We start from the raw sequence: 25,065 nt of genomic DNA on the forward strand, positions 1-25,065 counted from the left end.
TAAGATGTTTAGCTCCTTTGTTGGCATGGAAAGACAGATCACGTCAACTTCTTCATTTAGTTCTGTTTCAACTCAGTTTTCACCTAAAGTTCTGCAGTGTCACCTTTTTTAATGCCATCATTTACTATAACCGAGTGGTCGACCTCTCCTTTGGGTAGAGATGACAGAGTGCAAACCAGATGCTGAAAAAAAAAACATTTTTAATTGACTGCCTAATTCGACTGGACATTTACATTTTTACATTACATTTAAGATTGACATTTTTTTTATGCGGTAAGTTTCAGAATAATGAGAGAGCCATTTGTTTGATTGACACTTTATTTAATATCAATAGTTTGCATACACAAATGTTACAATGCCAGGCTTTAGAGCCATTTGAGTTAGTTGGATGCAAACTTGCAAATGTATTTCAGGGCAACAACATCAAACACACTAAGGGTGGACTCACACCACGCCTGTTTAGTCAGCTTTAAGTGAACTCTGGCTAATTTAACGTTCTGGTTCATTAGGGGAAGTGTGAATGGCTAATCAAACTCTGAAGCAGACCAAAAAAGTGAACTCTGGTCTCCCTAAAACTCGAGGTCTTGGTTCGGTTGAAGTGATTTTTTTAATGCCTATGTGAACACCAAATGGACCGGAGATCACTCCAGAAGCAGGAAGTGAACTGTGGCCGCTTCCTGCAACCACTAAAATCTGACACCACTCCACTGTTGTTTACATTTCAGTAAGGTGAAAGTTGTGCTCAGTGTCCACTTAGGGGATTTTTTGTGTCACTTCCTTTAATAGTTCTTGGTGCAGCGCCGCAGGTTGCTGAAAGGATTTGGTTCAGGTGACAGTGCGGTGTAAAAATGAACCACAGCAGCTGAAAATGGAACAAATGTTGCAATTTTGGTCCCCAACTGAATCGAGTCTACCGGACTATCAGGTGTGAAAACAACCTAAGACCTTGTGTGAATAGAATCAGTTAAGAAATCAAAATGAGAATTGTGGACCTCTACAGGTCTGGTTCAGATTTGGGTAAAATTTCTTGATGCCTTATGGCAATGTCTCCCAGCCCTGGTCCTCAAGACACACTGCCTGCATGATTTAGCTGTTTCGCTGCTTAAACACACCTGATTCAGCTGATTGCAGTTCAGCAAATACCAGTTGGTTGAAATCACCAGGGCTGAAGCCACGAATCACCTTAAACATGGATGGCAGTGAGCCTTGAGGACCAGGGTTGGGGAAACACTGTCTTAGGGAGCGATTCAATTGTTCAAGCAATCACATGCACTTCATGAACACAATGGGATTGTTCAGTCTTCATAACACTGAAAAAGGAGAAAAAGTCAGTGTCCAAGAAGTGGACATATTTAAGTCTGAATTTTGGATACCGAGCTGAGGAAGGAAACTCCAAAACTAACTAGAAATTGACTTCATGTGGTGAGTGGATCTGAAGACATCCACCATGAAGTTACAGCTTGGGAACAAATGTAGTTTCCAAATGCACAGTCACCAAAGGCAAACTGCCTAATTAGTTAAAAAATAGTTTGAGGACTATAAAGCCAATGATTTGGAGTGACCAATAAGAAAGTGCTGATTAGTCCCAGAGAAAATTTGTGGACAGAGCTGAAAAGGTGTGTGTGTGTGTGTGTGTGTGTGTGTGTGTGTGTGCGTAAACTAAGCTGATTCAGAGCTTAGAGTTCACTGTTTGTAAAATCCCAACTGTCCAAAACAGAAAGACTTGGTCTTCATATGATCCAATTTAATCATATGAAAAGATGGTATCGCCATCCCAATTGTGACATACATGCAGTGTATGTCACAATTCAGTGGCATACACTGCAGTCAATATTAGACAATTACATTTACAGTGTATAGATATTTCAGAAAGTTTATTTTGCCTTGCATTAACAAAATCTCCTGGGAGTTTGGAAGTGAAACACTATGTGAGAGTCGTCATTGTGACATTTTCATCCCGAGACACCATGCTTTGCTGCTGCTCTCCAACAGTGAGTTTCAGAGATTGTTTTTCTCTCACCTTCCTTTTCAGTGTGTCTGGTAGCAAGATAAAAATGGATTGTCATCCGTCCTCATGACTAGTGGCTAAATGGGTTGCTATGTCATGTTATATTTATACCCCAGGGAAACAAAAAGATTACTGAATAAAAGTTGCTGGAAACTTTGACCTGCTTAAAATAAATACAATCTATTAGAAATGCTTCAGTTACATGTATTTAAAGAGGATTTTTAGGAGTACCGAAGCTTTTTTGCTCCCACCGGCAACCATTGTTGCTAGACTCTTTTTATTATTATTCTAGAAGCTCTAAAAGAGTCCTTTTGGCTTCAGACAACTAATTAAAGTTTTAAAATAGAATAGGTTGTTTACTCTTAGCTCTATCAGTTTCACATTGCTAATGTAAGAGCACTTTACTGTTTGTCTGTGCAGCTGGAGGGAAATGTCTGCTTAAAAATTGTGTAGGAAGAAGTGAGTAAAATACCTTAGCAGATTTGATTTTTTAATTTATTTATCATGTCACGCACCACAGTATGGTACCCAGCCTACTTACAATTACAACACACTTTACATACACCTACAAAGGAACAATCCCAAACATTTTACATTTACAAAAAATGAAAATTCATAACTGAATTACTTTTTACATGCATTCTTTAAAACTGATATATAATTAGAATGTTATGCCAGCATGCCTCTTTTAATTGAAAGATAAAGAAAAGTAAGAACATAGGTAGCGCTATATGCTAGGTGTTAAAGGTTTGAGTGTTTATTCTACTTATCTTATATATTTTTTTCCAGTTTCATTTTATTTATTCGGCAGGGAAAACACTCATTAATTAACATTTCTGTAATTGCACCAAAATTAGCCAAAAGTCTATTTTTCATCAAAGGACAATCTTTCATCTGTCGTCCAGGGACAATGTTAAAAACAAAGGTTATACAAGCAAGTTTAAAATGACTTAACAATAAGAAACACAAAACAAAACGAGGAAACTATGACACAGTTATAAAAAGTATATGAATTAATGCAAACTAAACTAAGCTGGAAAGGCACAGATGGTCACATGGTGGATAAGGCATTATTATTCAAAATACTTTAAATGTTTTTCCAATTGATTTTAAGTGGTAAGCTCTGATTGTCTGAAGGGCCGGAATTCCGAAAAGACACTCTGACTAAAACCACTTTAATGGAGAGGGATGATGCTTAAAACTGTCAGATTATTTAGAAAATGACATGTGCTACATCATAGTCCTGCCTACAGTTGGAAAAGATGCAACTGAATAGAAACTGCTGGTATACCAACACTAAACAACTACACTGTTGAACGGTGAAGTAAGGGTGACCAACCTGGAAGATATTAACTGTATCAAAGATGACCCCCCCACCCCCAAACTACATAAACCTACTCAAATTTTAGTCCTTTACCATGTGCAAAAGGATTTGGTAAATGTAAATATACATATCTTAACCAAGAATGTCAAAAACTGGCCTTTATCACAAAGGGATGAAAAACTGCAGGTGTAACAGAACAATTTCCACTGATAATGATTGCGTTGGTCTTGCATAAATCTGCCGCTCAGCATGATGTTAATGTCAATTAAACTTTGGATGTAATTCAAGCCCAGGAACCAGCTGGATCCCAGTCGTGTTCTTATTAAAAACATCACGATCACTTGATGAGAACAACTTTATTACTTATGAGCTCCAGCACCGCTTTGTAAGCACATACTTAGTTGGTTTTGAAGTTCAGAATAAGGCTTTATTAAACTGATATTTATACACACAAAGCACACAAACCTGAGCACCTTTCTCACACAGTTTCAGCCATTTTACTTCTTATAGCATCACCTCTCAGTGGACTTTTGGGGAAAATCTCCAAAGAACAATTCAATTCTCCAAAGGACAATACAGTTACAGCTTTACACAGCATAACAATGCATGCACTAAGATATCTATAATTACTTACTTGGCTTGTTTAAGTCAGATTAAGTAAATTGCTTCTGGTAATCTGTTTAACAGAGATAAATGCACACAGTCGCCGGTGCTGAGAATGAGTTTATGTGTGGAGAGGAAAACGAGGCGTCCCTTTTGTCCCACTGTGTGGCTGTCAGTCGGCTCCTCGGAGTGATCAATGCACAGCTACAGCTGGTTGAAGGGGACCAAATCCATTGAACAGTTGATTTGGTTCCATTTTACCAGCTTTAGCAAAGCATTTTGGGTCCAAGAAGAAGAAGAGGTTGAAGAGGGAATAATCTGAAAGAGACAAGAGCCCAAATGTGAGTGGAATCATGTATGTGTGCGTCATCTCTATATGCGTTCACAATGCCCTATGCATTGGCAAACTGTCACTAATAGTAACTTATGTTCTTTACTGTATGGAAATACAGAAAGAAAAAAAAAAACTGTGTGCTTAAAGAGTTGAAGAAGGAAAGATGGTGAACAAGAACAGAAGAGAGCAGGAGAGATAGAGGACAGAGAAAAATGTAGGCGATGAAAAAGCGATGAGAAAAACAGGGAGCAGGGCCCTGAGAGATAACAGAGGAGTGCATATAAATGATGGCTGCAGACAAACCAGAGAAAACAATGAATTCATCACCTAACTGTCAATACTGCTAATGAAGCCAGCGGATAGGACGGCAGGAAAATTAACTCTCATTGACCTCCGGCCCTATGCAGAACATCCGTTCTTCCTGTTTCTTTCTCACCCTCATACCCCGTACTCAAACCCGTTTCTTTCCTAAACCCTTGGCTTTTATTCTCGGCCGTTTTTTGGGACGATTGTACCAGTGGAAAAGGCCGCTTATCGTAGGCGCGGTGGTGAGCGCGGCAGCACAGAGTCCATGTACTCAGCGGTGCTGCTGGCTCACCGCTCCGCTCGTCCTTGGAGAAACTCATTTCCTGGTTCAATTAGTCCGGCTAATAACTTAATCATTAGGAAATAAACTGTTTATGGTAGGTACTGGCTGCAAAATCTTAGAGATTGATGTTTTATTGATGGAATTATGTTATTATTATTTATGTAAATTCTAATATATCTCAGCTTTCAATTTTACAGATCCTTCTGCTTGTAGGTACATGATTTGTTCACATAATGCAAAAGGACCTACAGGAAACGACAACATATCAAAGGTGTGTGTGGGTGGGTGATTGGTGCTTCGTTGTAGTGGATAAAGGATTGACAGAATACTTTTCTTTCTTTTTTTTAGAAATTGCTTTGGATTTCTTTCAAATTCAACGGACACAGAGGAGGGAAAGAAAGACGGAAAGGTGGGAAAAGGGTTTAAAGGGAAAGAACAGTGAAAGGAAAGACGGATACATAGATTACAGAAGTCTGCTTCCACATGGTGCGGATAGAGAAAAAAAAACAAAACCAGGAAACTATAGCAACAAACAACAAACTCCATCATCACTGAAAAATACGCAGTACAAGTTAAAACAAGATGTATTTAGTGGCTACCACAGCCCAACGTAGAGTGTATCTGAAAATACCTGAATCTAAACACTCATGTGTGTGCATGTGTGTGTGTGATCTGTGTGAGAGAGTATCAGATATTCTTTTGGCAGTTTTCTCTTCAGTCTTAAGCAGACTGGACCATCAGCATTCATCTCACATCACTCCAGCATCTATGATGACAACACTTTGCATAAAGACTCCATTGTTTCAACTGGAACCTCCAGATTTCCACATTCTTACTCAACCAGACATTCCAGACTGACACTCGTTTCTGTTAATGTAAACCGTCTCCTTCAACCCTGCTGTCCTTCTGTTTCCCATCGTGTCCGAACGTTCTTCTTTTCCTCTCATAGCTTCAGCGCCTCTCTCCTTCTTGTGGCTTCTATTTTTTTTTTTTAAAGCTTTGCATTTGGTCTTGACTCATGGATAGTACCGCTGCTATTACCACATTTTTGTGTATCTGCTCACAAAACTGCATTTGTTCGACCAATCTGGTGCTTATGTTTGTAGATCCTGAAATATATGTCTCTATTTTATTGGCCAGGGTTCAATGTCTTCAACTGATTGCTTCTAGCTTTAAAGACGTCATTCATGCCTTTTAGAAGAGAGGTTCTATTAAAAGATTAGGAGTAGTTAATGTTGTACATGGCATAGATTGGGTTCTCCCTTAGGCTAGTTCCAGCAGACCAGAGGCTCTGTTTGTTACCAGCTTAAAACCACTTCAGCTTAGAATGATTTTGAACACATTCTAAGTTTTCCATAAGAAGGTAATCTAGTTCATGTTTTATTTATTTTATTTTTTTTTAAAGAAATTGTTTCTGATGATGGGTAACATGACAAAGCAACAGTGTTGACCGTTTATTGAAGTAGACTTGATTTATACACAAGGTACTTTACAATAAAATACCAACATTAGTAAAAATATACATTGGATTAACACATAAAAGTAAAGATAAAAAATACAGGCTGAAAGTTGAAGGACTATTTTAATACATTTGTCTTTATTTTCCTTTGAAGAATCAACACATTCACAACATTCAAAAGACTGCTTCTAAAATTTGCAGCTGATATTTAGTTAATATTACTGCTTTGGGATGTGTATCATAACCATAATTATACCATTACAAGTGGAATATTTAATGTATTAATTTTGCAGCAATGGGAATCACAATTGATTTTCAGTTGTACAATTTGAATTTCTTTTTTTAAAAAGTTGTAATATTATTTCATACACTTGTTTTAAAATTAGCTCAACTGTTAAATTCCATGTATGTTTCTAATAAACTTGTGCCTGATTAAGCTTTTAATCAAAACTTGACTATTCATTAACAGTTTGGAGATGTTGCATTTTGGATGCAGTCCTGTTGTTTCAGGCGAGGGGAACCACTGACCTTTATTCATTCAAATGAATGTTTAATACAATCTGAAGTATTCATAGAGCCCAAATGTATCATAGTTACAGATAAATGTTTTATAAGAAGGTTGAATACAAATCGCATGTGAGACAAAATTATACTGAATGGAGTAAAATGGCAGAACCAGGCAACCAAATAAACAATGGAGGGATCCACCTTCTAGGCAGAAGTTTGTAATAAAATAAAAATACTGTCACTATATGTACGAGGGTAGGGAAAGAGTGATCTCTCATCCTTTCCTGTTAACTCCATCCCTCTTATGCTTAATAAAGTTGTCACCCAAGAGTTTCGCAAATTGATGACTGTGCATCCATGACTCGGGTGTAAAATGAACTGGAAGGAGCAGGAGGACATTTTTCATGTCAAAAAACAGACCAGAGGGGAGAAGAATGGATGGACATAAGAGCAGGCCACTGATGGATGGATGGATGGATGGACAAATGTACAATGGATGGATTTAGACAAGCTCACAATTCCCACCATTCCCATTAATTTGCCATATTTCCCTACTTTTAAATCACATTCCACCTTTTCCGGATTGCGTAGAAACTCAGCATGTGGTATCTGGAGGAGAATCTGAGCTTTCATGGCTTGAATCTTCTACCAGTTCCAGAGCTACAGCTATCAACAACATGCAGCCAGGCAGCAGGAATGCACGTGAATCCGGTGACTCCAGGCATATAACTCGTACGGACTGCTCACGTCTGCTTTCAATGTCAGCGAGGCCCCCCGTTTGAACCGTGCCTCTGCTCCTCTTTTGGCAGATAATGATCTGTGAGTGTCCACATTAGACAGAGAGCGAGAGCGAAGACTGCTTTGCCAGCTTCTGTGAGCATTCAAGCGCGAATATCGTCTTCAGAGGAGAAAGCGCTACACCCAGAATCCTTTTCATAGCAGGATTTTCTGTAGATTAGGGAGAGAATCCCTTTGCTGCGATTTCAGTGCTTCACTCCACCAATCTCCGGCCCACACACTCATCAAACATCCAACCCTCCTTCACCCCGCGCACCTCCACTCAGATCCAACATCAAACAGAATCGTTACACCCATTGCGTTTTATCATTAACCTCGATCAGATGCCAGCTGAAGGCTTCGCCGGTGACTCCTCTTTCAACACTAAACTGGGGGCGTCTCCATCAGGATCAAACCCACAATAAGAAAAGGTGTTGTGCATTCACAAGTTTGGCATCTTTGCAGCTGGGGCTTTTGTACGTGGGCTGACGTGCTGCATGTGTCTGCACTCTTGCTCCAGGCTGCCTTGTAATGTAGGTGCCCTCTATCAGGCAGATTGCGTGGTTGGTGATATGGGCTGCTACTTGTCTATTCTGGGACTGTGCTGTCCACTGCATTCCTGCCCTTATATTGTAGACAGAGGGGAGGAGGAGATGATGGTTAGGGACAGCTGGACGCCGGCGGTCCAAGACAGTCAAGGAGTCATAAAGGGAAAGGTCAGGAGTTTGGAGTGTGTGGTGTCTCTGGGGAGACGTATACCATACAGGTGGTGTAACAGTGCAGCTGCCAGCCCAGCACCATGTAAGTGGGGTGACACTCTGTAACCAGTTCCGCAGTTGACTCTGTCAGTCTTGTTCATTGTGATATTTTCATTACAGATGTATGACCTAACACTCCAGGGGCTGAGCTGATACAACCTGTCTGCAGTGCCACTCCCATCAGCTTCACAGCCTCTTCACTCACTGACCATGTCCGCCCGCCTGCTCGCTCTCTCTCTCCTTATCAGGACAAGTAGGTCTCAACTACTGTCTCGGTGACTGCCAGACCTCCGCTTTCCACCCGGCGCCACGCCGTGTGGGAGGGCTGGCCTAGAATCACTTCCTGTCACCTCGGTGAACTTAGAGCAAGCTGTTTCAGGAGACCGCTGTCACAAATGGAACCCACAGAATTAAGAACCCTGAGTCCCGCTTACCTATCCAGGCTGACACATTCATTGATACGGAGACGGGTGTTGCCCAATGTGGCAGGGAGTAGATAGAATCAAACTGGCAACCTCTCCAGTAAGTCAAATGGTTAGAAGTACAGCAGACGCCCTGCAATTTGCTTTGAAGAAAGCAGGGAAGACAGTGATAGACTGTCGAGAACTATCACTGTTTCCGCTGAAGTCGCAAAAGTTGGATTTAAATAAAATATACTTAAACTTTTTGTGCTGCCCTTTGATGGAATAGATACTTGTGACCCTGCCTCTCACCTAATGGCTGCTGGAGAAAGGAACCTCCGTCCCATCCTATCCACTGATACTGCCTATCCTTGTAGCATGAATTGAGATTTGCTCTGTTAATTACAACAAGCAGGACTGTTAACAAGGGGCAGTCAGGGCAAAGTTCATTATTTAACAACAATGTGTTAGATTTTGGGCTTAGAATGTTTGGTTACACAGTGACCAGATATCCAGTCAAACAAACTACAGAGGGCAATGTCAGAACAAAATGTTGCCTTCACTGACCCACACATGCACTTCATCTTGGCCCTGAGTTTTGTTGTTATTAAATGGTTAATAAATCCCTTTTAAACAGCAGTATGCTTAATACAGCATTTCAGCTAAGTCAGCTTCAAAGGTTCAACCCAAAGAAAACCTGAATTCACACATGATGAAAATGTGAAATGACTTGTAATTACCTTAATGCAAGGCTCACTGTGGCAATAAAACAAGCTGACCCGTGGCCAGGCTATAAACTTTATCTTCAGTGGCTTGCCATATTTATTCCCACTAATTACCTACTGACTGTAGGAATGGGTAAGGTGCCGTGTATATTATCCAGCTAAGCAAAGACGCTTAGGGCCAATCTAAGAGAGTCGGGGGCTCTGAGACTTGGAAGCTGGTGATTCAGTTCCTGTAGCCGTGAGGTTAGCGCCGGCAGTGCTGCTGCAGTCCACTGCAGACACCAACGTCCCCCTTGCCCCACCCTTCGTTTATACGTGAGCAGAACCCAGTGGCTGACTCAGCACTATTTGCAGGCCCGATTGGTTGATCTGAGAAGGAGACAGAAGGGTAACAGGAGCCTGTATCCTGTGCTTAGCCACTTCCTCTGCTTATCATCCCCAAAGATAAAACACGTCTGGATTAAGAAGAAAAAAAAAAAAAATTAAAAGCACTTCCTGACCTTGTTCCGCTGCTTGGCTGGGATGCCATACTGCGCACTTTAAAAAAAAAATAAAAAATTTTGTTTAAAGATCCATTCACACTGTAGCTGATATTGTGGAGCAACTGAAACAGCCAACGCGCTCACCTAACAGCGTCCCAGCCAACCCAGACTCTCCTTGCGGTAGATAAAACGTCCTAATGGGTTTGCTTACGGTTCATAATGTGTCTTGACGGGATTCTAAACGTCTATAGGACATCAATAAGCATGTCTGCAGGGCTCATACATTCTGATTACTGCAGTCTTTATCTTTCTACGCTCTTGATTTTACCTCACAATAATTTAATCCTCAAAGCGGTTTTATTCTTTAACCTTTTAATCTAACGGCAACACCCTTAAGACGATCAATACCTATTTGGATGATATATTTAATTATCCCTCTCACTCTCTGGAGACGCTTCTTCGTCAACATACACAATGCTTAACAAAAACTCAGGCCTCTCTACGCCACTCACGGAACCTTACTAGAAAAAACCGCAAAAACCGTTTAGACGGTATCTTTCCTTGGAATTAGCCGATGATGAGCTCCTTGGGACATTTATTATCTGCTTATAAAAGTTTGTAGCTCACGCCTGCCAGACGGATAGCCACAATCTGAACAGGGATAAATGAATGGGCACAGTTCCGTTTACTGAGCAGGAAGAAGCCAAAAGGCTCTGTTAAAACAACTAAAACTACGTTATCTGGGTTTTAACATCAGGAAACATGTATACCAACCGCCATATCAGAGCTGACCTCCCTTATGTTTTCACCTTTCTTTCTTTCTTTCTTTCTTTCTTTCTTTCTTTCTTTCTCTCTCTCTCTCCACCTTTACAGAGTGATTCTCACTCTGAGCACGCACCTCCCCACCCCCAGCCTCATCTCTTCCCTCCTCCTCCTCCCCCCCGTCCCCATGTTCCCTTCCTACCTCACTCCCTCTACCACTTAGTTATTTTAGCCATGCATTCATTACGGGCCGCAGCAGGGCCACAAAGGAACGCTTGATATACACTCCGTTGTGAAACAAAAATCCAATGCAGTTAAATTCAGAGAGGGTGCCTGTGTGTAAAGATGGCGTCAGCTTGCAAGTTTTTTCTGCTGTCAGGGAGCAGGTCGCTGGCACCTTCTTTCAAGGTGTGCGGAGATTTTGTTATGACTCCTCTGTTTAGACTTGGTTACAGAAAACGGTCTGGGTTACTTGGAGTCATTCAGCTCATCTTAGGCAGATCAGCATTTTCAGCGCTTATGTAAAACATGTAGCATAAGTGTCCTAGACAAGTTGTCATAAGTCAGTAAAGCTTTTGACTGTTAGGGAAAGTATTATATACCAAACTATCAGGACATTATTCTGTCCATATTAACAATGTGTGAAAGAAACCTGCACCCTGTTTGAAGCTCAATCATCCAGTTCAAGTTTCATCTGTATTAATATTTTAGATTCTGAATTAGAGGTGGTCACAACAGTCCAAACCCGCAAAAACCTGGGAACATTCCTTAGTTTATTTGGCCAATAGCTCAGGCCTCTTCACATGGTCTCTGCTCACAGACATATGCAAACCCATGTTCATACAGTTTCCTAACCTTCAGAATATTCAGAAAATTGAATGTAACAATTGTAGCACAAACCCAAAAGACAGCGCATTGTTAAACTGACCAGCACAACTGGGCAACTCAAAACATACTTCCCTTCTTACTTCAAAATAAGACACAACTTAAAGCACACACCTTTATATCTGGACGTCACAACAGCTCAAACATACTTGACCAGTATTGATCATTTCTAAACACAATATTGCGGTAAAAGTTATTTTTGTTGTTGTAGCAGGTTAAGCTAAAAGGAAAAGTGAACCCAATTTAGGCTTTTGATTCACTTGTTTTTACTAATTTTACTTGTTTTTTTTTCCATTTACCCTTTCAGTTTAAAAGAAGTAATATATTTTTTGTTTGACAAATCTCGACCTCTGAAAATCACAATTTGGAAATTTCCAGATTTAAGCTATTTATCAAATTATCTTTAGTAACAAAGCTAATTTTGTTACAACAGTTAAATAAGCCAGAAGAATTATAAGAGTGGCACTAAAAAGCTGAATATTATCAGATATTGCGAACCCAGTTCTTGTCTGTGCAAAGAAAAATCTTAGAAAAAGTCATTAATTTTCTATACGAATTTATAGAAAATATACACTGACAGGGGAGCTGATGTATAAACTGTTGACAAATATTAAACTTTATCAAAAATCTTTACTGTGACTTGTCCCAACACGTTTGAAACACTCAATTAGTCTGTCATTAAGTCTGAAACTGTACACTATTATATTTACATGTTGTACTTCTTTTCTTATTTGTATCTTTGCCATTGATTTTCTTATTCGTCTCATCCTTTATAGACGTCTTTAGAGAGGTCAGAACATTACTGTTTCTACAATAAAACCACAAGAGAACAGAAGGTGGTTTTTCAGCGCATATGACCCTGCTTCATGACGGTCTGAGTAGCCCTCACTGTTTTGAGTCCGGCCACAGACTGACCACTGGAGACGCATAAAAGGAACTCAAGTCCAACACACACACGAGCATAATGCCACACCGGCAGCCACAACGCAACATGAAAGTGTTTTAGATCATGTGACATACGCTTTCTGGTTAACGTGAGCCATTCCAAGAATTTCTACCACAAATAATCTCATCTGTGAAATGTCCTATAACTCATCTCAGCCTTTCTGCCCTATCCTACTTTCTTAACTACATTAGCTTACAAGCTCTAGTATCAGAGTAATCAGCTTGAAAAAGGGGGGAGGGGGGACCTTCAAAAGGGCAAAACAAAAGAGGAGCTGTTCAGAAGCAAGGTGTAAGTTTGACTGGTCAGTGATAAATATATGCGTGCAATTTTACTTGAAAAATGCAAGTAAAATAAGTGTCTGCAAAACTTGATGTAATCTAGAACCTCATGCCAGAGAGTTCTCGATGCTTCCAAAAAATATTGAATAGCTGATCATAACTCTAACTTTTACCTTGAGACCAGTTGCATTTAAGGGCGCCTTTATTAGCTCCACAAATCTGGAACAAACTTGCAGAAAACTGCAAAACAGCAAAAACACTGAGTTCCTTTACATCAAGACTAAAAGCACACCTTTAGAATTGCTTTTAAACATGCATGTCTAGAGCTAGTGGGAGACATGGTTAGTGATGTTTTGCCAAAGACAAAAAAGAAATCTTACAACCGCTAAAGTCTCACTCCACTACATTTTGAATACGTTTATTGAATTTTCAGAAAAATAAATCCAGATCCAATACAATCAAATCCAGACACCTATCACATGAACAGAGGAACAAAACCAAAAACCAAAACCAAAACAAAAAAAGCCATAAATCTTAGGTGACTTTATTCTGGGTTGTCTGGGAGTCTCTCAGTACGGTACAAGAATAGCTGCCATGTTGCGTAAAAAGTGTTAGAACCAATCACAACATGTCTCTCTTGTCCAACCTTGAGATTTTATATTAAGTTTATGGTTTCTCCTTTTTTACACCACTACATTTTTGACAACACTACACTACATTTCCTTTTTTTGTGAAGAAGGAAGTTACACTCGGTGTCTTCTTCAGAGGTTTTTGCGGTGAAGTGGTGAACAGTTTGATCCATTTGACACAGAGCAGAACCACACCAGCTGAAAATGTAACAAATGTTGTAACGTTGGTGCCCAACTGAACTGAGTGCACCGGACTATCAGTTGCGAAAACACCCTTAGCGATACCATCTATGATTTACTCAGGACTGAATGACAGGCCACTGGGGCTGGACTGACAAATCAAAATGTGCTGGAAAATAAAATAAATTGCATCTTGTTTTACTCCCTAATGCTACCCTAAAATAATTACAGAAACACAGAACACCTTTTGGCCTTTTCTACATGGGCAGGTGAAATAGATTCCTCTGACTTTACAAATGGAAAGCAAAAAATTGCTAAGCACAATTCCCAAAAGGTTCTAGTGAGTAACTTTACACACTAACAACAAGAGATGACTCCATTCAGATAATGTTATCTCACTGAATCAAACAGAGGGAAAAAAAATCTTTCACTGCAGCAAGTGAAATTCTATAAAGGGAGCCCATAACTACTACAATAGCTCCGAGCTACGACGCCGACCGTGTTCACTAAACCTACATCTTCCAGAAGTCCTGCTGCTGATACAGCACTGCTTCTGCAAAGTGGAGCTCACGGTTACAGATGGTAATCCAACTATCATACACTGTAATAGTCCCTGTGCAACAAAATGGAAGCAATTATCTCAAAGCACACAGCAATCGGTGGAACAGATCACAACGCATAACTCTTTACAGCTTCGGCAGATTTACTCTCTGCCACTGACTCGCTGGTAGTGTAATTCATGCTCTTTATGATCCGCTTATTTTTCTCCTTTGGTTTTTCTTTCCTTTTGTCAACAAATTGTTTGTTCCTGTTTTGGAGACGGAAAAGTAGCCGCATTCCATCTATAAGCCCTCTGTCCCTTTTCTTTAACTCCTCTGTCCTCTACCTTGTTCTCCTATTTCCTCTTCAGTAAGTTCTGGCCAGTGCGGGTGATGACAGACGAATGCTAACAAGCGGTGCCCTGACTCTGCACTCTGCTCCTCTTCGATTCACAGATATGTGCACTTACAGGAAGGAGGAGCGGGCCCGACTTGCTCTGTCACTCCGCTGACAGTGAGTCTGACTGACATGATCGTTTTACCAGCTGACAGGGCCAAGACTGACTCGCTTGCATTTGCGGGTCTTGCAGGATTCTCCTCTAATGGTAGTCCTGCATCATGTTTTATCACTGGCTGCAGCAGAGAGGCTCAGCCACTTTCTGACACCTGCGCTCATGTACGCTGATCCTAATAACCGTCTCCTGACAGGCAGGAGGGAGCGGAACGCATGAGGCGTCCTCGGGTGGAATGTCTCTCCGTACGTAGGTCAGTAAAGGTGTCCAGACCATGAAACTTACCAAGGCGATTAAAAAGCAGCCTGTTAAAGTGACATTTTTTTCTGATGAAAACAAAAAAAAGTCTATGATCAGTTATAAGTCTTGTCTCATCCAGTGGAAGAACAAATATGCTGAAGTACACAAACACATTGTTCAGTCTTCTTTGGAAGGGGTTTGTCAACATGCCACATGTTTGTAATATTTACTATTTCGGAACAATTCATCTCTTAATTGATCAGATTGAGTGGCCAGCCAGAGGCTCTCCATGCTGGGTTAGGAGTGATGGAAAACCCTGATTTATTACACCCATATTTAGCGTCAATATCTGACAAAATTACCCTTTGCGTGGTTGATTTGCTTCAAACCACAAGGTTTTTTTCTGTGTGCAACATTAAAAATTTTGCCTACAACAATCCGACAGTAATATATGTAACGTCGCCGTCAGAGTCTCCTCCCTTCCAGTCTCACATTTTTTCATATCTTTGGAGAACTGTTGAGTTTTGTATCACTGTTTGTCAGTTTTCCCAGATTACTGATAAATATATTAATTGTCAAAGCTTCTGTATTAATGATGTGAAACATTGTCTACACTCCTGCTAACTGATACCTTTATGCAGTGAGATTCTAACTCTTTGCAGCCATGCTGGAAAATATGACTTTAGCTGAAGGACAGAAAAAGAGAAGAAGTCAGAAAAATTCAAGTAGGAGAGCTGAGCTTTATTTCAAATCAGCCAATTGGGTGTGGAAATGAATCCAAAGGTGCTGAAGCTAAGAATTCATTTTTGGGTGTAGACACCAGGTTATTGCAATTTTTTCATGTTATTACTTTCCCCCCATAAGCATTGCATTTTAAAGAATAACTGATAAAGCATGCATGGCAAAAGTTAGGAAATGATTCATTTTGATCTCACAGAAACAGCATTTGAAGGATTCTGTTCACTTCTGTGACAACCGATCCCAACACATATCGAGGAAGCTCGGTAGCGAGAAAGTAGCAACAATTTAAAGATTGATTTTGTTAGATGAATTAAAAGCGTTACAATTTTCACAAAGTATCAACTCATGTTCTACAAATAAAAGGCACAAATGTAATAAGAATAAAAAATCTCAACCTCACAAACGAGGTTTATTTTCTTGCTTTATGGTCATCCTCAACTCACCTGCTCCCTTATTCCCATAACAAATCAGCAATCACATCAGCAACCATATTCGTTCATCACAAAGGGCAAAACAGAAAAGTGATTATTAATTAATTAGGATAGAAATGAACAAATAATTCAGTCCTACGCCTTGCCTGTGGAGGCACAATAAAGAAATTAGTGTGGGCAGGGCACATGATGAACAGAGAAGTTAAACAGTGTTAGTTAAACAGTGGCATAGACAAAAGGTCCAAATAAGAAACAAAACTTTTTATTAACACGTATGTAGCAGAATTTAACTTGTTTCTGTCAATTTAATGTTTTTTTTATTTTTTAATCATGCTGTCCTTTTAGTCATGAAAACTGGAATCGACCGTTCACAAAGTGACATCAGTAAACAGCAACATATGATCAAAATAAACATGTTTGTTACGACTCGCGATGAAACAATGAATCAAATGAATAGTGAGGATTTGATTATTGAACTGATGGTCAACTAAATTAGTCATCAAATAATCATTACATCTAAAATTTGAAATTGCTGAAAGAAAAACACAGAGCAGTAATTTATCCAAAAGTCGGACATTTTGCAGTTACGGTGATAAACCTTCGTTGCCTGTTTAAATGTTTTACCCAGAACTCCTGAAGTGGCAAAGTTTTAGCTTCACTGTGTTCAAATTCTGTAAAGAAAAAAATATCTTAAGCAATTTTTGCTATCGGATTATTAGTCTAAAAATAGATCAGTCCTATAAGGTAATGATGTAAAGTCAAGCTGGAAAGGTGAGCTTTTCACATGTTGATGTTAGAGGTTTTGTTTTTTTTTTGTTTTTTTTTCAACTGCAGATACGTCCTTTGATGTTATTAAATTTTAGGCAATAAAATGTTTATTCTCCTATTTTAAAAAATAATTTCCACTTTTCATATACTTTTAATTTCGCATAAATAAAGCTTAAATTATACAATGAAAGATCTGCAAAAGATGACAATTTTTAATACATTTTTTTACTTGATTGTCAGAATAATCAGTAAAATACTCGATTATTTAAACAAAAAAAGATAATAGGCTGCAGCCCTAATTACGACCACAAAATACATTTACGTCCAGGGAACAAATCTGTCCTGACAAAGAGCTACCAGAGCAGGCGGAGCGTTAACCACACGCTGTTGTTGGCTGCTAGTCTAGGCTAACATTCAGCAATATAAGAAACACATTTTTCATATTGTTTACTTTTATGCTGTTTATAAAACTTTAAATAAGTATTATGGATGAAGAGAAAGCAGTGAGATCGTCACAGTTTAAATGAAAAGAAAAAAAAAAAGCCATCCCATACTCAGAACTACATTAAGGTACCAGATGAATTTAAACAGATTTACACGAGCTTGAATTATTTACACAGTAGTACAGTAAACTATATTAAGGGAACTGAGTTGATTTATGTTGTGATTTATTCTTCTTCTTTAAAGTGATATTAAAATTAAAACTTTTTTTGTGAAGCTGATATTTTAAGTCAAACTATTCTGGCCTTGAATTATTACCAGGAGAATAGGAATAAATATTGCATATACTTTTCAATATCCACATTGGTTCCTCCTCTTCTGCTCCACAACACTTCTTCATGTAAAAATAATCTACAGCACACAAAGTCACCATCTCCCAGTGTTCATTCACTATTCTCATCACCGGTAATGGAAGCAACAATGTACCCAGGAATGCATTATATTCCAAGATATTCCTTTATGAGATACATCAGTGAAACTCTGCTTCAAGTCTCCCTGAGATCCTTCTGCTGCCGGTGCATTTCTGAATATTTCTGCAGCAAATTGATGCATGAACCTGAATTGTGTGGGTGTATGTCCCACCACCCGAAATTTATTTTTGCATTCATTAGGAAAAGAATTGCTTGTTTGGAGTCGAGTGATGGCATCCAATATGTGTTGTCATCAGAAGAACAGCAGGAGACAGAAAATGCATTTTTCTAATTTTTTGGTCAACTGATAATTACTGTGTCGTAAAATTGTAAATGTTGTGACCTTATAAACACCCGTGGAGTATAATTAGAATATTAGAATCACTGTAAACATTGGCAGTAATTACAGGGGTGCCAATGTAAAAGGGACCCCGTGTTTGAAAAGAAGTGTGTTTGTGTGTGTGTGTGTGTAATCTGGAGCTGGCAGGGGGGAAATGGAGAAAGGGACGTAGATGGAAGGAGGGGGTTGTGTCCCACCACCAGCGCCACCACACTGCCCTTGTTTCTTTAATTACTTCCCTCTGCTTCACAGCTTCGCTGCATAACAATTATCCCGCGTGTTGATTTGCAGCGACCCCTCTCTCCTCGTACGGCGCGGTAACGGACAGACTCTGGCGTCAGCAACATCGCATCATGTACAAGTGGGAGCAACTAAATTACACTTGAGCTCTTTTACACATCTTTCAGTCATATTCACTTGCCTCCACAAACTAAACCATGAAAATGAACTGGAGTCGTGTGTTGAAGTTACGTTTATTCCAGCACTGCATCTCAAGGTGATTTCACACCGGTCTGGTAGACTCGGTCTGATTGGGGACCAAAATTGCAACATTTGTTACATGTTCAGCTGGTGCGGCTCACTTTCACACTGTACTGTCAAACCAAACCCTTTCAACAACCTGTTCCCCTCCTCACCTGTGGTGGCGCTGCACCAAGAACCACTGAAGGAAACAACATGAAAATGTCTGAAAAAGACACTGAGTGCAACTCGCTTCTTCACAAAATTAAAATAAAAATGGCGGTTGTAGGGTTTCTCATTTGTCTTTGGCAAAATACCAACAGCATTCCAAGAGACATGCGTCTGTCTCAGAAAGTCAGTCAGTTGCCCAGATTTGTAAAACAATTCTGCCCTGACACTGACAAAAAGAACTAGACCCACCATGCTGTTTGCCTAACCTACAAGGACAGGACATGGTCCAAAGAGAAAGGTTTGTCTGGTCTGATCTCATCGTTCTCACACACTCCCAGCGTAACAGAATGAGGTTTGGCCTTTTGGAGTCTATTGGAGACTAATTCAAGCAGATGTCTGTTTAATTGATTGAAACAAATTACCTCAACATTGATCCCTGTCCCGGTGTAAGAGAGGGATCGGCTTTTCGGAGTCACTCGGCATGTGTGCATGTGTGTGCATGTGTGTGTGTGTGTGCGTGTGTGTAAAGCTCTTTGGCTTTGACCTGCTCACACACAACGTATGACTCAATTGCTAAATGATAAATCGTAATTTGCTTTCTGATTACGCCGCTTGTTTTCTTGATCTATTGAGACGTTCCCGTAAAACCGATCATTCTCACATTACAGCGCTCGACCAATTAACTAATTGAGTCTTAAGGCTCGTGATCATGAGTAATTCATTAGAAATCTGAAGTCATTTTTTATCAAGGCCTCGATGAGTTTTCGTCTTTTTTATTCGTCCTCTGTGATCTCATTGGCACTTTTGCTGTTTCCTTTTGGAGTGAACCATTCTTTGTGCTTCAACACGCCACCGTGACGACAGGTGCACAAACGGTTTCCTGGTGTAAACTGTGAAATCACACATTTATCTTTGCTCCAGTCCGTTGACAAAACACCCACTGAAATAAAGCAGTTTCTACTTCCGAATCCCAGTGGACGTGTATTGTGCACACATCAGAAAAACTCTGTGACTCCACATTGTGGCTTTATGTACAATGTGACAGCATCTGTGTGCGCCCGTCATTTGAGCAGTGACTTTGGAAGAGGTGCACACCTTCAGTCCCCACGGGATTCACTTTAGACATAACCATAGAACGGGATATAATGGGCTGTGTCCTTGTATCGGGGCGACACGACCCATACATTACCTTTCCACTGTTTCAACTACTATTACTCCTCACTTGTATTACATTCTGCAGGTCACTGCCGATGCAAACTCACAATAAACATGATTAAAAGGGGAAAATATAACTGGCAATAAAGGGCGACAGTGTAGAAAAAAAATAGAACCTCTTTTTGCTTCCCCTTTCTCCTCATGTGCACCTACAGTTCTGCACAGTGTGTTTTCACACACACCAACTCCGACCAGTTGATTGCAGATTTAGCAGATTCTAAGACCTAGAAAAACACATTTTTCTACTTGGGTGAGGAATTAAAATGTTTAAATATTTATTTCAAAGTAAAATAAAAAAAATCTCTTAAAAACTCCATTCATTATCTACAGCCACTTGTCAAAGTAGGGTTGTAAGGGTCTTGGCACATGTCTTCAGCAGGAGGAAAGAAGAAGGGAGGGGTACTTCCTGTGCAGCATGGGTGCACTGATTGCAGTTTTCTGGCCAATCACTGATGTTTAAAAAGCCTGATCTGCTGATTTAGATATTTTTTTTTTTTCCGATTCAGATTTATTTTGGTCTGAAAACTCATTAATATAGAGACAAAGTCAGCAAGTTGGAAACAGTGCAGTGACTGTTAACCGCTCATGTGCAGGTGTGACCTGATGGGCAGGTCTGTCTGTCAGTCCTCTCTTGCTGCAGAGAAAAAAGGGACATTGGCTGATTTTCAAACCTTTGTGGAGGTTTATAAAATCTGTGGACATAATGGGTTTCTCTTGTAAGTATTGGCCGATATCTGATCTCCGAATATTGAGGAAATCGGTTCAGATTTATTGGTGCAACCTTACTAGACATTTCACCGCAGGGCAAGATAGACAGACAGAACGACAACCACACACACGCACACACACACACACACACACACACACACTCATATCGAAGAACAATTTAGAGAAACCACTTCAGTCTGAAATAGGGTCTACAAAGTTGAAAATCTACTAACATAGTAAAATCCTCCAGGTTAAAGGCCAGCAGTATTTAACTACAGATCCTGCAACGCGATTAAAAAAACGCGATTAAAAATTGTAATCTAGTCCTACCAACACTTTTTATCAAAACCATTATGCGATCAATAAAATTTGTTTTATTATTCTACCTGGATTGGATTTTATGTACCCAAATCCTAATCTGGCTTTTGTTGTTCTGTATTCATAGCCCCTTAAACTGGAGGATTTCACTGTATTATTGCATTGCAGCATTGGAACAAAGACTGTGAGGTCAGATTTAAGTGACTTTCCAAACAATCCAATTTCCTTTAAAATTGCTAAAAAAAAAAAAAAAAAAAAAACGGACTGTGAAGTAAAAAAAAGCAGACAAACTCCAGATAGAATCTTGAGAAATCCTGTTGACTATTGATCCAAACAAAGTAAAGACATGAGGGATGGCTAAAGAGTTAAGACAGAACTATGTGCACGTATTCACAGTCAGTTCTATCTTCAGGTAGATTTGTTTTGTCTGAATGTTGGTGTTCTACCTCTTCAACTATCCCTAACCCCTAATTGCCCCGATGGACATCAAACACTGTCTTTAACCACAGTAGGGTTCCCAAACGTTGCAACAAGGCAACCAGGAAGGTGTTCCTGGTAACCTTTGCCATCTCTAACCAACGAGAGAAGGGTGAAAAGAAGCCAATGTGTGCATGGATAGCAGGATGGATGGAGGGACGGAGGCCTGGAGCGGTGTAAGGCAAAACGGTGCCGCCGGTTTACTTTCAGCGGGGCCTCCCGGTCGTCCGGCTTTGGCTGTCTCAGCACGGTGCCGCAGTCAGCATTGTTGCATATTTAATGTCCTGATGAGAGCTTCCACCTGCTGACACAGGCAAAGTGACAGAACAATACCCGCCCAACCCCTCTTGTACACCCCCCCACATCCCCCTCCAACACACACACAGAGGACCTGAACACCATCATCAATCCAGGCTCCCTCTCTGCCTCTTTCGCCTCGCCTCATCTCACACGCTCACTCGCCACAACTCCCTCCGCTCCGATCCCACTTCAGTCCGCGCTGCTCTCTCGTTTCCCTTTCGTCACCCCTCCCTCACCGCTCCACCCCCTCTCTTCGCCACTGTGCCCTTCTATCTTTGAATTCCTCCACAGAACAACGACCTTTCCCTGTGGTTCTTACAAATCACTGCAATAAATCCTAACAACATAAAAAACACACACAAGCACACGAGCACACCAGCTTGGACTTCCTCACAAACACACACTTTATGTTTTTTTAATACGGATGGGTGGAGGCTTTATGTTCTTTTCTGATGCGGATGTCATGCACTTCTGGACCCAGATTACTCATCTTCATCGTCAGGTGCTAAGATTAGAACTTTTCCTCCTGCTAATGCCCAATTAGCTTCCAATCGGACTGCTTTACAGTCTTTGCGCGATCTTCTTGTTCATGATTCCCTGTGAGCGCTCTTTTCAGATTTGTCAAAAGAAATCGACGCAGTCCGCAGGACGGACTCCTGGTCAGGGTCACATTCCCACATCCAAACCTCAGAGTTCCTGCATAGGCTGGAAGAAGAAAGGACTTACGGTAAATACCTATTCTATTGTCTAAATTTATTCTTTCTTTCATCCTTTCTTGTATCCTTCCTTTTTTCGTTCACTTCAGTCCTCATCTCTCATGACCTTCTTTTCTTCCTACCCAGCATCCTTTTGTTCCTTGCTTTACAGTGTCATTTCTTTAATCCTTATTTGTATTCTTTTTTCTTCCTTGTGTTCTTGCCCTTCAATTTTTATTTCTGGTGTCCTTCCTCTTTCCCCTGTTTTCTTCAGTGTGTTCCACTTCTGGTCTTTCCTTGTATCTTCTTTCCTTCCTTGTCTCCTACTTTACTTCCTTCTGAGCTTCCTTCCTTCCTCCCCTGCTTACAAGCTGCAGTCCTTCCTAGAGTCTGTTTTTCCTTGTTCTTTCCTTGTTTCCTTCCTTCCTCCCACATGCCCTTCCTTCATTCTTTTGTCTATTTAAAAGCCTGTGTCTGTGTTTCCACTCCATACGTTCATCTTGAAAGCTTTAGAAATGTCTGCCATTGATTCAAAGTAAAATTCTGTATTTTAGATGTTTAAAATAAACATACTGAGAAGTCTGGAAAAGTTAGGGATTTTTCTCAATGCAAACTGTGTAGGAACCCTGAAGCTGACCCGAATAGCACCTAAACAGGGACAGGTAAACCCTAACTAGGTCACATACTGTATGCATGCACGAAGTAGGCCAAAACGCATACACTTAAAGTGTAACATGACCGTTATGCTGGCTCCCAAACCACACCCAGATTAGTCAATGTTCCTGCACACACACACACACACACACACGCACACACGTGGTCACACCTCCACACACTGCGCTGTAACACGCATACTTAATCAGAGCTGCAGACTATGATCAAACCTGCCTCTCTGCGTTTTGCTGGCTCAGCAGAATTAGGGTGACATCATGAGGCCTGACATTGTTGGTTCTGATTCGTTACGCGTCACTTTACCTCCATGTTTCTGTTTTTGTTTTTTTGTTTGTTTTACTTGCGTGTTTTTCTCCTAATTCCTAAGCGAGACGGGAGTTTTACCAAGAACACACTGTGTGCTCGAGAGATTGCTTAGACTTTACAGTAGGATTATGAAGAGCTCTCGAATTAAAACAAAATAAACTTGAAGCAATATTTTTTATTAGTAATAATTAATCTGTGTACAAACAATATTTCACTAATCATGAAAACATTTATTAATTAACAAAGTAATTAATAAAGCAGAATCTGAAATATATTAAACATGGTGGAATCCGTTTGGGTTTACAGTCCCTGCAGCAGTTATTCAATAAGTTAGTTCAGATGAGGCTCATTTGTCAGATGAAAAAAAACATAGAAATAACCTTTGAGCAGATACTAAGCACAGTCTTCCTTAGACATAAATTTTTGTATTAAAATTGTTTTTTTTATTGGTCTGTTTAGTATTAAAATTTTTCCATGTTTTTATAAGCTGAAAGCGGAAAACCATCATAATTAACAGAAACAAAAGCTTTCAAACTTCCATCGGAGTTAATTAATCGGTATAATATGTTTCACAAAGTGATAAAGATCCTGAAATAAATGGACTTTTCAGTAATATTCCAACTTACTGAACGGCTGTGTTTTAGTAACTCATTTTGAACTAACATTTTGAGTTCATAACCTGGTGTAAAAATTAGGTTTCACTATATAAAACTTTCTTAATTCGACCAAAAAAAAACATAATCCGACTGATTCATTTCTACTAAGCAGGCCTAAAAGTTGAAGTCTGATTCAGACGGTGTAACGGCGACGCAGGCGTTTGAGCGCGGCGATGTGTCCGAGAAGTGGCGAGTAGCCCGTCTCTGCTCCTTCCTCTTCCTGACTATACACTCACAGCCATACTATCCATTAAGGAAGCATTTAATCACTGGCACCACTTTACTGTAAGCTTCCGTCTGCCTGCGGCGAGCCCGCTAATGCAACAAAAACTCACATAAAGAGAATTCACACAAACACACTGAATAAAACGGAAGAAAATGTGCTATTTACATTGCAAGCAACAGAGTGGTGGGGCCGGGGGAGGGGGGGGGAAACTCCAGGTTTCCACAAATAAAATGTTGAAAGAAATATCTGAAAATCTATTGTGGGTAAGTGGAAACTGCTGACTGGAGTTGCAGCTGCATCTTTTCTACTGCATGCATCCTTCTGCAGCAGGCTGGACTCAACTGGGCCACATCAAGGTGGACAACACACACACACATACACACACCTATATGTATATGCAGATAGATAGAAATATATATACAGCACATGTGAATGAAGCATCAAGATGAGGTGAAACACTTGTGGACTCGTTAAATCACCTTTGAAAAGTTTGAGTTTCTCTCAGACGGGACGTCGGATTGTCTCCTGACCTGGGATACATACTTCTTTACATTCCATAGTTGCTCTTGTTCATATGGGCATATAAAGAAGTATGTCCCCCAAGCAGGCCACTGTCCTTGGTGGCGCATCAGGCCCCCCCTCCTCACCCCTCTCCGCCACCACCACCTGCCACCCATGTGTCTCCACCTCCTCCTCCTCACAGAAGAGTCAGTAAGGAGAGAAAAATGTTCAA

General features: G+C 40.2%; 1 long non-coding RNA gene across 1 annotated transcript in view; it reads right to left on the reverse strand.

Moving 5' to 3' along the window:
• Positions 1-3,673: 3,673 nt before the first annotated feature.
• The window catches only part of LOC107838367 (uncharacterized), a 28,468-nt gene continuing 7,076 nt past the window's right edge, over positions 3,674-25,065 (reverse strand). The window contains exon 3 of the long non-coding RNA XR_001664424.1: positions 3,674-4,253. This is a non-coding gene — a long non-coding RNA (uncharacterized LOC107838367). The remainder of the gene's footprint in view (positions 4,254-25,065) is intronic.

The sequence above is a fragment of the Poecilia formosa genome, unplaced genomic scaffold (assembly GCF_000485575.1).
Source record: "Poecilia formosa unplaced genomic scaffold, Poecilia_formosa-5.1.2 Scaffold245, whole genome shotgun sequence".
Taxonomy (NCBI): domain Eukaryota; kingdom Metazoa; phylum Chordata; class Actinopteri; order Cyprinodontiformes; family Poeciliidae; genus Poecilia; species Poecilia formosa.